Consider the following 9,842-nt stretch of genomic DNA (forward strand, 5'->3'; position numbering starts at 1 on the left):
GGCGCATCACGGTTTTCATGCTTTGCATTGAACACATGTCTTTGGTATTTTCTAGGATGCGGCTTGTCCTTGGCAAGGAAACGGCGGTGTCCAATGTAACAGATCTTGCTAAGTATTGCATATGACAGCGGATTCTTGTCACAACGAACACATGCATTGTAACCATGTGTCGTTCGCCCTGACATAGTGCCCAAATCCGGATAATCATGGATGCACCAAATTATAAGAGCACGCAGAAATAAATCAGCTGGTGGGCTGCTATATAGGCCTCGAGTGAGAACACCCTCCATAGTTGTTGAAGTTCCTCCACAAGAGGCTCCATGAACAAATCAAAATCCTTTCTAGGACTTTTTGGACCTGGGATGAGCAAGGCCATCATGTAGTTTGATTCTTTGGTGTAGACATTTGGAGGCATGTTGTAAGGGATAACAAGCACTGGCCACATGCTATATGTGGCGCTCTGGTGGCCAAATGGGTTAAATCCATCTGAAGCTAAGCCCATTCTAATGTTTCTTGGGTCAGTAGCAAATTTTTTGTGTTTCTGAATGAAGCTTTTCCACTCACTGCCTTGTGATGGACGGCTCATTACATTCTGATCTCTGTACTCCTAGTTCCTAGAATGCCACATTACATCCTCTCTTGTTTCAGCATCATGAAACAACCTCTGCAATCTTGGTGTAATTGGAAAATGTCTCAGAACATTATGAGGAATGCTCTTCACAGCATCGCCATCTTTTGATCTTGATGATTTGCATTTCGGGTATTCACTTAAGTTGGCATAATCCTTCCGGAATAGAACACAATTATTCTTACAAAGATGGATCATATCATATCCAATTCCAACTACACGAAGGAAATTCTTCATTTTACTGTAGGTGTGTGGTAGCTCAGACGCATCTGGGAAAGCTTTGTGAAAAGCAGCCAACATCGCATCGAATGATTTTTTGGTCATCCGCTCAGATGTCTTCACCTGAAGAAAGGTGACCATAGCTGAGAATACTGACAGCTTATTTCCTGAGGTGACAGCCACATTGCATTGTTCCAACATGCGGGCCCACCGTTTTTCTACTGCAGGTGAAAGTTCACGGAATGCACGAGCATTTCGTAGCATTGTTTCAATGTTGGTCAAACTCACTTGCTCCGCCACCACCTCCTCCTTCTCCTCTTACACCTGAGCATCAGGCAGATCAAGATGGTGATCTGCTGCTTCCATGTAGTCAATAACATTGACATTCACAACTTCACCATGATGAACCCACCTAGTATATGTGACCGACATCCCATACAAGTGTAGATGATTTTGCACAGTTGACTGGGGTCTTGTAACCGAATTCATACAACTGCTACACGGGCAGAGCACATCTGATTTCGGACCACCGTACTCAGCTCTGATAAAGTTCATGAAGTTTTCAACCCTCTCGACATATGCAGTGGAGAATCTTCGAGCAGAAGTTATCCAAGTCATGTCCATCTGTTAGACATACAAATTAGTTCTTCTACTAGATATTACAGGATAAACATATATGCTTTTTTATGAAGTCCAGAAAAAAAAAATACCTAGGTCGATGTCTAAAGCTATGGCAAGATATTTGGACGAGCAGATCTAAGTAACAAAATATATGTAAAGCTAATTCAGCAAACAGATTTGAGTGCTAAATTATGGCAGGCTGTTTCAGCAGTCAATGAGGCTGAGCACACAGCCATCGAACTATTGAAGGCCATCGCAGCAACAAAGATTGAGTATAAAATAGTGTAGAGGTATTTCACCTAACAGATTGACTACTAGACCATGGCAATCTACGTCACAATAAATATATGGTAGGATATTTTAGCAACTAATCAGCATTGGCATGCCATCTCAGCTAAGCAGATTGAGTGCAGAACATGGCAAGGAAGCTTCTTAAGCAGAGCATATTGATTGTAAACTACTTCAACAACAGTGAGATTAACAATGTCTATAAGCTAAGATTCAGTGCTACACCGATATGCACGGGGCCTCAGTCTAGAATGCGCGTACCGTGGGAGAAGCTGACCGCCGTGCGTCTCCACACGAACGTCGCCAGCAGTGGCGGCGCCGACCGTCGTGCGCCTGTCGCCAGCGGTGGCGGTGCGGCTAGAGGACAGTAGTCTATGAGAGAGTACTCTGGGAGCGAGAGGATCACCGTGCGTCCCCTCGATGAACCGCGGCGGGGAGGGCGACTTTGGCAAAGCGAAAGGAGTGGAGGGGGACGGGGGAGGGGGGTTTGGGGAATATTATTGGCTAGTTGGCCGAAGGGCGGTTGAATCTAGGATTTGGGGGGAATTTTTGGGTGGGGCGGAGGATTTTCGCGCGGTGGGTGGGGTGGAGTTTGGCACATGGTCGGTTTCTCCAAGTGCAGTCCCACGTGTCAGTGAAGAGGCGAGCCGAAGCGCGTTCCGTTTGCGTGAGCCGTGTGCAGGACCGAACGTGTGTGGGGTGCAATGCGACCGCGACAGGGGTGCTGTGAGTGTACCGCTTTTTTTCCTTCCAAACTAGGTGCTTCGCCCCCTCAAAAAAAACTTGTTGCTTCGCCCGATCCATCGATACTACTACTAGTAATCCGGTAATCCTGACTAAAACGGCGCAGCCGGGTCTTTTCCCGCACGATATGCTGGGAGGTTGGCTTAGTTGGGTCTTTTAGGACGTGTAATGCTACACCTACGTAATCCCAGTTACGTAATTAACGTACTGTGAAACATGTGAGCTGTTGATTGTAGATTGGGGGGAGGGAGGGGCCCACCACCATGAAAATCATGGGAGGAGAGAGAGAGAGGCAATTTACGTTAACCCTTTCGTAGGTTCCCGTAGATGTAGAAAGTTGTGAAATGCGTGAATGTGTAGTGGACGTACTACTGGAGTGCCTAAGATAAATTTTGAATGTATAGACCCTATGTGATTATTTTACTTCGCATGTTAGCTTTGTCTCGGTTCAACAAAAAACAGAGTTGCTGATGATGGTGTGCCTGTCATCCTACAATATAGGTCGTCCGATCTATATCTAACGGATAGGAAGGAAACTATGACAATTTACCCGCACTCCGCTCCACATTTGCAGATAAGGCCTTCCCTTGTTCATCTTTTTCTCCCACAAGATCTTGATATTCTGTGCAACACACGGGCATCTTGCTAGTACTCCTACAATATACTATATTATTGTGACAGTTCATATACACCGGCCGAGATTAATGCAAACATGGCAGATTTTCATTACTCGAACTTTTATAGGACAGAAAAAATAAAAGAAACCCGACCCTAAACCTATTCTACGGTGGCGACCGACGTCCTCCATCTGTGATCTCTAAGTACGGGGGCGGGGTTCAAGACCCCTGAAGTGAAGGTGTGGTCTCCGGCGAGGAAGAGTAGAACACGGGATACGGACTGGCCAGTTGGCACACCATGCCCTGCCGTCTCCCATGCCCTACTCATCCTTGGAGGAGTCCCCGACCTCAGCGATGCCGGACGTTGGATGGCGGCAAGTAGGACGCGTGGCTGACGGTTCTCCCGCCGTCGGCCGCCAGCGTGGCCACCGCTTCTGCGGTCGCGTCCGCGTCCGGCTATGCCGCTATTGCATCATGAGAGGCGACTTGAGAGAGGGCGGCAACCTCGAGCTTCATCCCCGAAGACAAGCTCTCCCGCAGAGCATTCACGCTTGCGGTCATGGCAGATGTGGTGCTAGGTAGGAGGACGATGCGCTATGGTGTGGAGGTTAGCTAGGCGTTGCCGCTTTAAGTAGCGCATTCCGATGAGGCCAAGCGTCCTGGTGCGTCATTAAGTTGCCGGAGTTGGTTCCTCGGGCACCGAGCCTCTGAACGATGGCATACGGACGGACGACATGAATGCGGGTAGCTGGTGCCAGCTGGGAACGCACCATGCGACGACGCGAGGGACGAGGGTTTTTGGTGTGCCAGGGTAGTCAGCTGTGGTCGTGGCAATGTTGGAGATGCCCTTTTCTCACATGCGATCCCCGCATGTCATTGAAAAAGCAAGACGACCCGGCATGGTCTCAGGTCCTGAGGATGCAGTTGGCCGTGCTACACCACTCCGCGGACGCGTCCCGGCGCCCTATGCATCCTCGACAAGCCAGGTGTTGGGATGTGTTTGGATTGTGACCAAAGTGCACCTTACCAAATTTTTGGTCATGACCCAAAGATTGGTTTTTGTTTGGATGGTTACCATTTTTTGGCATGCCAATTAACTCGCCAACTCTATTTCATTTTTCTTGCCAATGTCAGCCAAATCACGGGCAACCAAAATTTTGGCTACCCAATGCTTTGATGGGGCAACCTTGGGCACAAACCAAACATACTGTTGGTCGTGCCACCGCACTAATGCCACCCTCGGCACACTGAAGGCGACCGTGTCAAGCGATGATGAGCATGTCGCTCACCGCGGTCGCCGTGTCCAGAGGCAGTGCTCGAGCTGCGCCACGTTGTTGGCCCCCACGACCCACATGAATGGTTGTCGGTGGAGAGGAGGTCGTGGGCCAGCTCCTCCATTGGACTAGTCTGCGCTACGTCATCCCGACAGGTGTGCCCCACATGTCGGTTTCCCTGTTTTCCCAGCCATATTCGAGCGTCAGTGCTCCGCATTGCGCATTAGGCCTTTCACTATGTAGACCAAGCGAGACAATTTATTGTTTATTTGAGTCGTTCAAGTATAATCATGTGGCATTTGCTTATTTCTCATTCCTCTCCAACCCTCTTCTCCATCAATCATGTCACCCTCCGGTCGAGTCCATCCTCCCGCATGCCTCATTTGAACATTCCGCCGAGTATCATTCGCATGTGGGCCTAGACCATGCTAGTATTTCCAATCTTCTGTAATTTGTCCGACATGCATAGAAACAAACGGTTCGTTTAAAGTTTCACTTTGCCTCCACTACGTGTCGCTTCGTGTCTTAGTTTTGACATCCCATTCGGTTCATGCCCCGACACATGTTGACGAGATCGATTGATGTTCAGAGATCAATTGCGTGTTGTGCAAGGAGATAAAGGTTTGGTCTATTTCTATGATAGAAATGACCCGCGAGGGGGGGGGGTCTGTGGGGATCAGAGGGAGTATATTGTACGTTTAGAAGCAAAACGAATGTATTGTACCCACCCTAGTCCTCTTTCAATCGATCTCCGGACCCCGAGATGAAATCGGGAGAGAACAAGTGGGGGCATGTGTGATACCTTAGGCAGATTCAAAATTTTGAACCAGTGATCATAGCATCCGCAAATCATATATAAAGGGTATTCAATGTTTATTTCATTTTAGAACGTACAATATACTCCCTCCTATCCTTTCTAGTTTACATATAAGTTTTATGTGTAGTCAAAGTATCTCTACTTTGATCAAAAAATATCAACATTCAACAACGCCCAATCAATATTGTTAGATTCGTACGTACTCCTAGATTTGTACTCGAGATGGTTTCCAATTTGTTTTCAACCACGTGAGTGTGCTTGTTCTCGCGCATGCTCTTCCTACTAGGATTTCGCCACATATATCCAGTCCAATAGTAACATTTTAAGCTCCCTGTCCAATAGTACTAGTGGAGTACTGACAACATCTATACTAGAGTATGTACTTCTCATAGTAGTACTCCCTCCTTCCATTTATATAGGGCCTATGTGGAGGAGAGAGATGTGAAAAAGTAAGGGGAGTGAGCTCTCATGCAAGAGCCTAGCTATATACGCATTCCTAGTTAAATACAATAAATATGAAGAAAGAGATGGAGAGGAGATGGAAAAAAGTACTAATACAATAGCCAACCTTATAAATTTTTTTGCGGGAAATAGCCAACCTTATAGCCCACACTACTGTATGAGTGCATATAATAGATGATGGCTATAGATGACATGGCAGTTCCTTATAGCCATCGACTGGCTATATTATTAACCATGCTCTAATGCATTTTTCAAAACCGCATTTGACTATTGACAAGATTAATAGTACATGAGATGTATAATGTGAAAATTATATCATTGGAAGCTCCTTTCACATACGAATTTGACCGTATGCTTTGTGTAAGTTGCATGTCATATATTATTACTCTAACATTTGGTCAAAGTTAGCCTCGAAAAACGCATTAGGCCCTGTATAGTAAATGGAAGGAGGGAGTAGTAGTGAAAGTGGATCCTCTGACATAGGTATCCCTGGCTTACCCTCCCTTTCGGTCACTTACTTGTGGACCCCATGCTTGCTAGGCCCCGCATGTCAGTTACTCGATGGGTTCGGCCACGTCAGGGGATCCTCATCTGTAGTATACTCCATCTGTTTTTATTTACTCCGCATAAAACAGAGGGAGTGGTAGTATAAATGATGCGGGCGGGGGAGGGGGAGGGACGTCAGTTTTCTCTCAACAGCGGTCCCACAAGCGAGCGAAAACGCAAGACGAAGCGTGTTCCATTCAGTGAGCAACATGGAGGGTCCAGCGTGCCGGGCTGCAACGCGAGCGCAACAAGAGCGATGTACAGTCAAAACCGATTGACCAGTCGTCACCGGAACCACTATTCACACCAGAACCTTTGCTGCTCGGCCTACGCCAGCCACTGCCCTAAAACCAAACCTAATCTCCAGCCTCTTCCCCCACCTTTCGATCCCCTAGCCCGTAGCAAGTGTCCCCTAGTTTGCCGGAAAGCCACGGTGCGCTGCAAGATCACGTACTACAAGATGCTGACGCCAGAGCGCCGTGCAAAAATCGCGGTAGCGACCGGTGCCACAGACCTCCGTTCCCAAGCTCGCTTTGCGGCGGGCCAATCTCCGAGTTCTCTGGATCCAAGCTACGAGGAGGAGGAAGCCGATCCGATGTTTATGGCAGAGGTCGCGGCGCAGAAGGCTCCCAATGGGTATGCGACGATGGACGTCTACTTCGTGCCGGCGTCCGAGTCCCCCATGGTGCAGGCGGACCAGCGGTTTAACCTGGCGATACTAAAGGAGGACCGGGAGGAAGAGGCTCAACTCGACACGGAGCGCACGCATGCCGCTACCATCGAGGCTCTCCTGCAGGCGGAACCGGATGTCGTGGATGTGAACCGGGCGGCGGAGGCTCAACTTGAGGCGGAGCGCGTGGATGCCACTGCCATCGAGGCCCTCCTATAGGCGGAACCGGACGTCCTGGACTTGAACCTGGCGGCAGAGGCTCAACTCGACGCGGAGCACGTGGAGGCCGCTCTCATCGAGGCCCTCTTGTAGACGGAACCGGACGTCCTGGACTTGAACCGGGCGGCGGAGGCTCGACTCGACGCGGAGCATGTGGATGCCGCTGCCATCGAGGCCCTCCTGCAGGCGGAACCGGACATCCTCAACTTGAACCAGGTGGTGCTATGGTCCATGTAGAGCGCCCGCATGCTCCGCGTGAACGAGTAGCTGGAGGCCGAGGACAATCATGGTGCGGAGACACACGTCGGCAGCTATGGCTAGTTCGCGCCGGTAGACAAAGACGACGAGGTCGTCTCGTTCCGTGAGCAGTGATAGTTTTTCTTTATGTTGTTTTTATGGATCTTTTGCTGTGTAAAAACATATATTGTTATGCAAGTCGCCTGACTTGGGTCAGTCTACCATTTCAGGCGGTTGGATGAATATCCTACGTCTCCTAACCCTTCTTCCTCACCTCTTCTTCTTCCCCAACAGACCACCGCACGGGCCGTACGGATACTCCCAAACATGAGGTTGGATAAACATACTCTATGAACAAAAATTATGTGTCAGCGGTAGTATGGCTGAGTTAGGTTTGTTCACATGCGACAACACGTGTCAGTGAGGGTGCGTTCCCTTGGTTGGGTTTGCGGCATGCAGGAGCGACTGTGTGAGGGTGCGGTGCGACCGCGGCGTGCAGGAGCGACCGTGTGAGGGTGCGGTGCGACGGCGACAGCCGTGCGCAAGTGTACCTCCTTTTCATTTTGAAAACTTTAGGCAAGCTTGGCAAAAATGTGTGGCGAAGTATGCCAATGCAAGGCCTAGACCCAAACATGATAAGTATGTACTACATACTAGGAGTACTAGTGTTAAAAAAGAAAGGCGGGGTTTTCCTTCGCAGGATTAATCGATACAAATCCTTGTTTCACGTGTCAATTAATGCGCATTTTTTCTCCAAAGCCCAAAGAGCTAACCATCTCACTCCTCATCGCTTGATTAATGCAGCGCCATGCAAACCAACCTTCTCACTTCCGCATGCATGTAGGGGATATTAATTTCCTTGGTTGCTAGTACGAGGCAAACCCCATCATTTTTGCCTCGATTAGTGTTAGTGGCCTTTTGCAAATTGTAATTTTGATACACTGGCCCTGTGTACAGAAAAATGGAGGTAGTAACTATATTTGACTTCCTTCCCCATTGCGGTGACGTTGACGATATCTTGAACGTTGTGGTTTGGCGAAGTGCGTTTGACGGAGAACACCATTGAGGGAGACCACGGTATTGTTTGCAAGTGCCGCCTGCAAGCTGAGACAACCGCCTTATTTGCATCCAGGAAGTCCGTTGAACCAAAGGAAGCATAAATGTACTAGTTCTACTTGTACACAATAGCGTCGCCCGTCCAGCTTAGTGCGGTGAGATGGTTTCTCGAAGAATACGATGGAGAAGCGGAGTCAGCGAAGAGTGAAATGATGGTTGCTTCGTCCGTGCTTTGTGATTTGATGCCTCACTGCTTTGTGATTTGTTATAGAAGGGACAGGGGAGTAGACTCTATGCTCTATACTGTACATGCGTCCAAGCATGGGACAAAGAGGAGATACGTTGCATTTTTCTGTTCCTTCAATCAATCAATCAGGGAGCTTCGGTTCCATCCTTTTGGCTTTGGCAACACCGTCCACAATGGTTCCCACAATGCCAAAAGCTATTTTCACATTTGGCTACACATTGTGGATGCCCTTAACTGTACCACTTGGTTTTGCTCCTGTGTGCTATCTATACAAATCTCAATTATATTGATCTAAAAAATTATAGAATCAAGATTAGTAAAAAGGAGGTGATTTTGTCACGCGAATGGCGGGGGAGGTTTCTTAGTTTTAGAGGACGTTGTCCTGGTGGTTTGCTAACATGCGGTCCCACGTGTTAGCGCTTTACTAAGCCGATCCGCGTCCCACATGAGGCAGAACAACGGCAGAAGCAACACGTGGTTAACTTGAAGAAGATGAGGGAGAAGCGGATTCAGCAACGAGTGAAATGATGGTTGCTTCGTCCCTCCAACTTCTTTTTTTAGCATTATTACTTCGTCCCTCCAACTTAACTGCGGGAAAGGTGCAGCTTTGTGATTTGACGCCCATGGCTGGGTGCTTCACCCCGGCTGCTCCGCACTGTATTCCGGTATGGCACGTGGACCCGGTAGCTTGATGTCCCACATGTCGGCGAAAGGGACTAGAAGATTTATGAAAGCGAGCGCTCCACTCTTACGACGGAGGAGTACACGACAAGATGGCCTAGTGAACTGTCACTTGTACTGTATAGTACTATAGTTTTGCTGTTTCGCATGATCCATCGATACAAACCCAATTAAACAGGAAAGGGCGGGATTTTTCCTGCGCGGTATATGATACTAGCCATACATTTCAAAGGCAATTTTAATGTATGCAAACTGAATAATTAAGTAACAATATGATATCTAGTAAAACTAAAAACACATATGATTTATTGTGTTAGAGTGTTCTAGTAGTGCTGTATTGCATAGCTGTTAGATGTAATATGCGAGAATGTGTAGAGATGTAGTTTTGGAGGGCCTACAGAGAGAAAAGCGTAATACGGTCACCGAACTTCAGAATAAGCTGATTACGGTCACTATATACGTTTTGCAGTGATTATACGGTCTGGTTCAGCATCGGATTGCACTCTGTTGACCAGC

The sequence above is a fragment of the Triticum dicoccoides genome, chromosome 3B (assembly GCF_002162155.2).
Source record: "Triticum dicoccoides isolate Atlit2015 ecotype Zavitan chromosome 3B, WEW_v2.0, whole genome shotgun sequence".
Taxonomy (NCBI): domain Eukaryota; kingdom Viridiplantae; phylum Streptophyta; class Magnoliopsida; order Poales; family Poaceae; genus Triticum; species Triticum dicoccoides.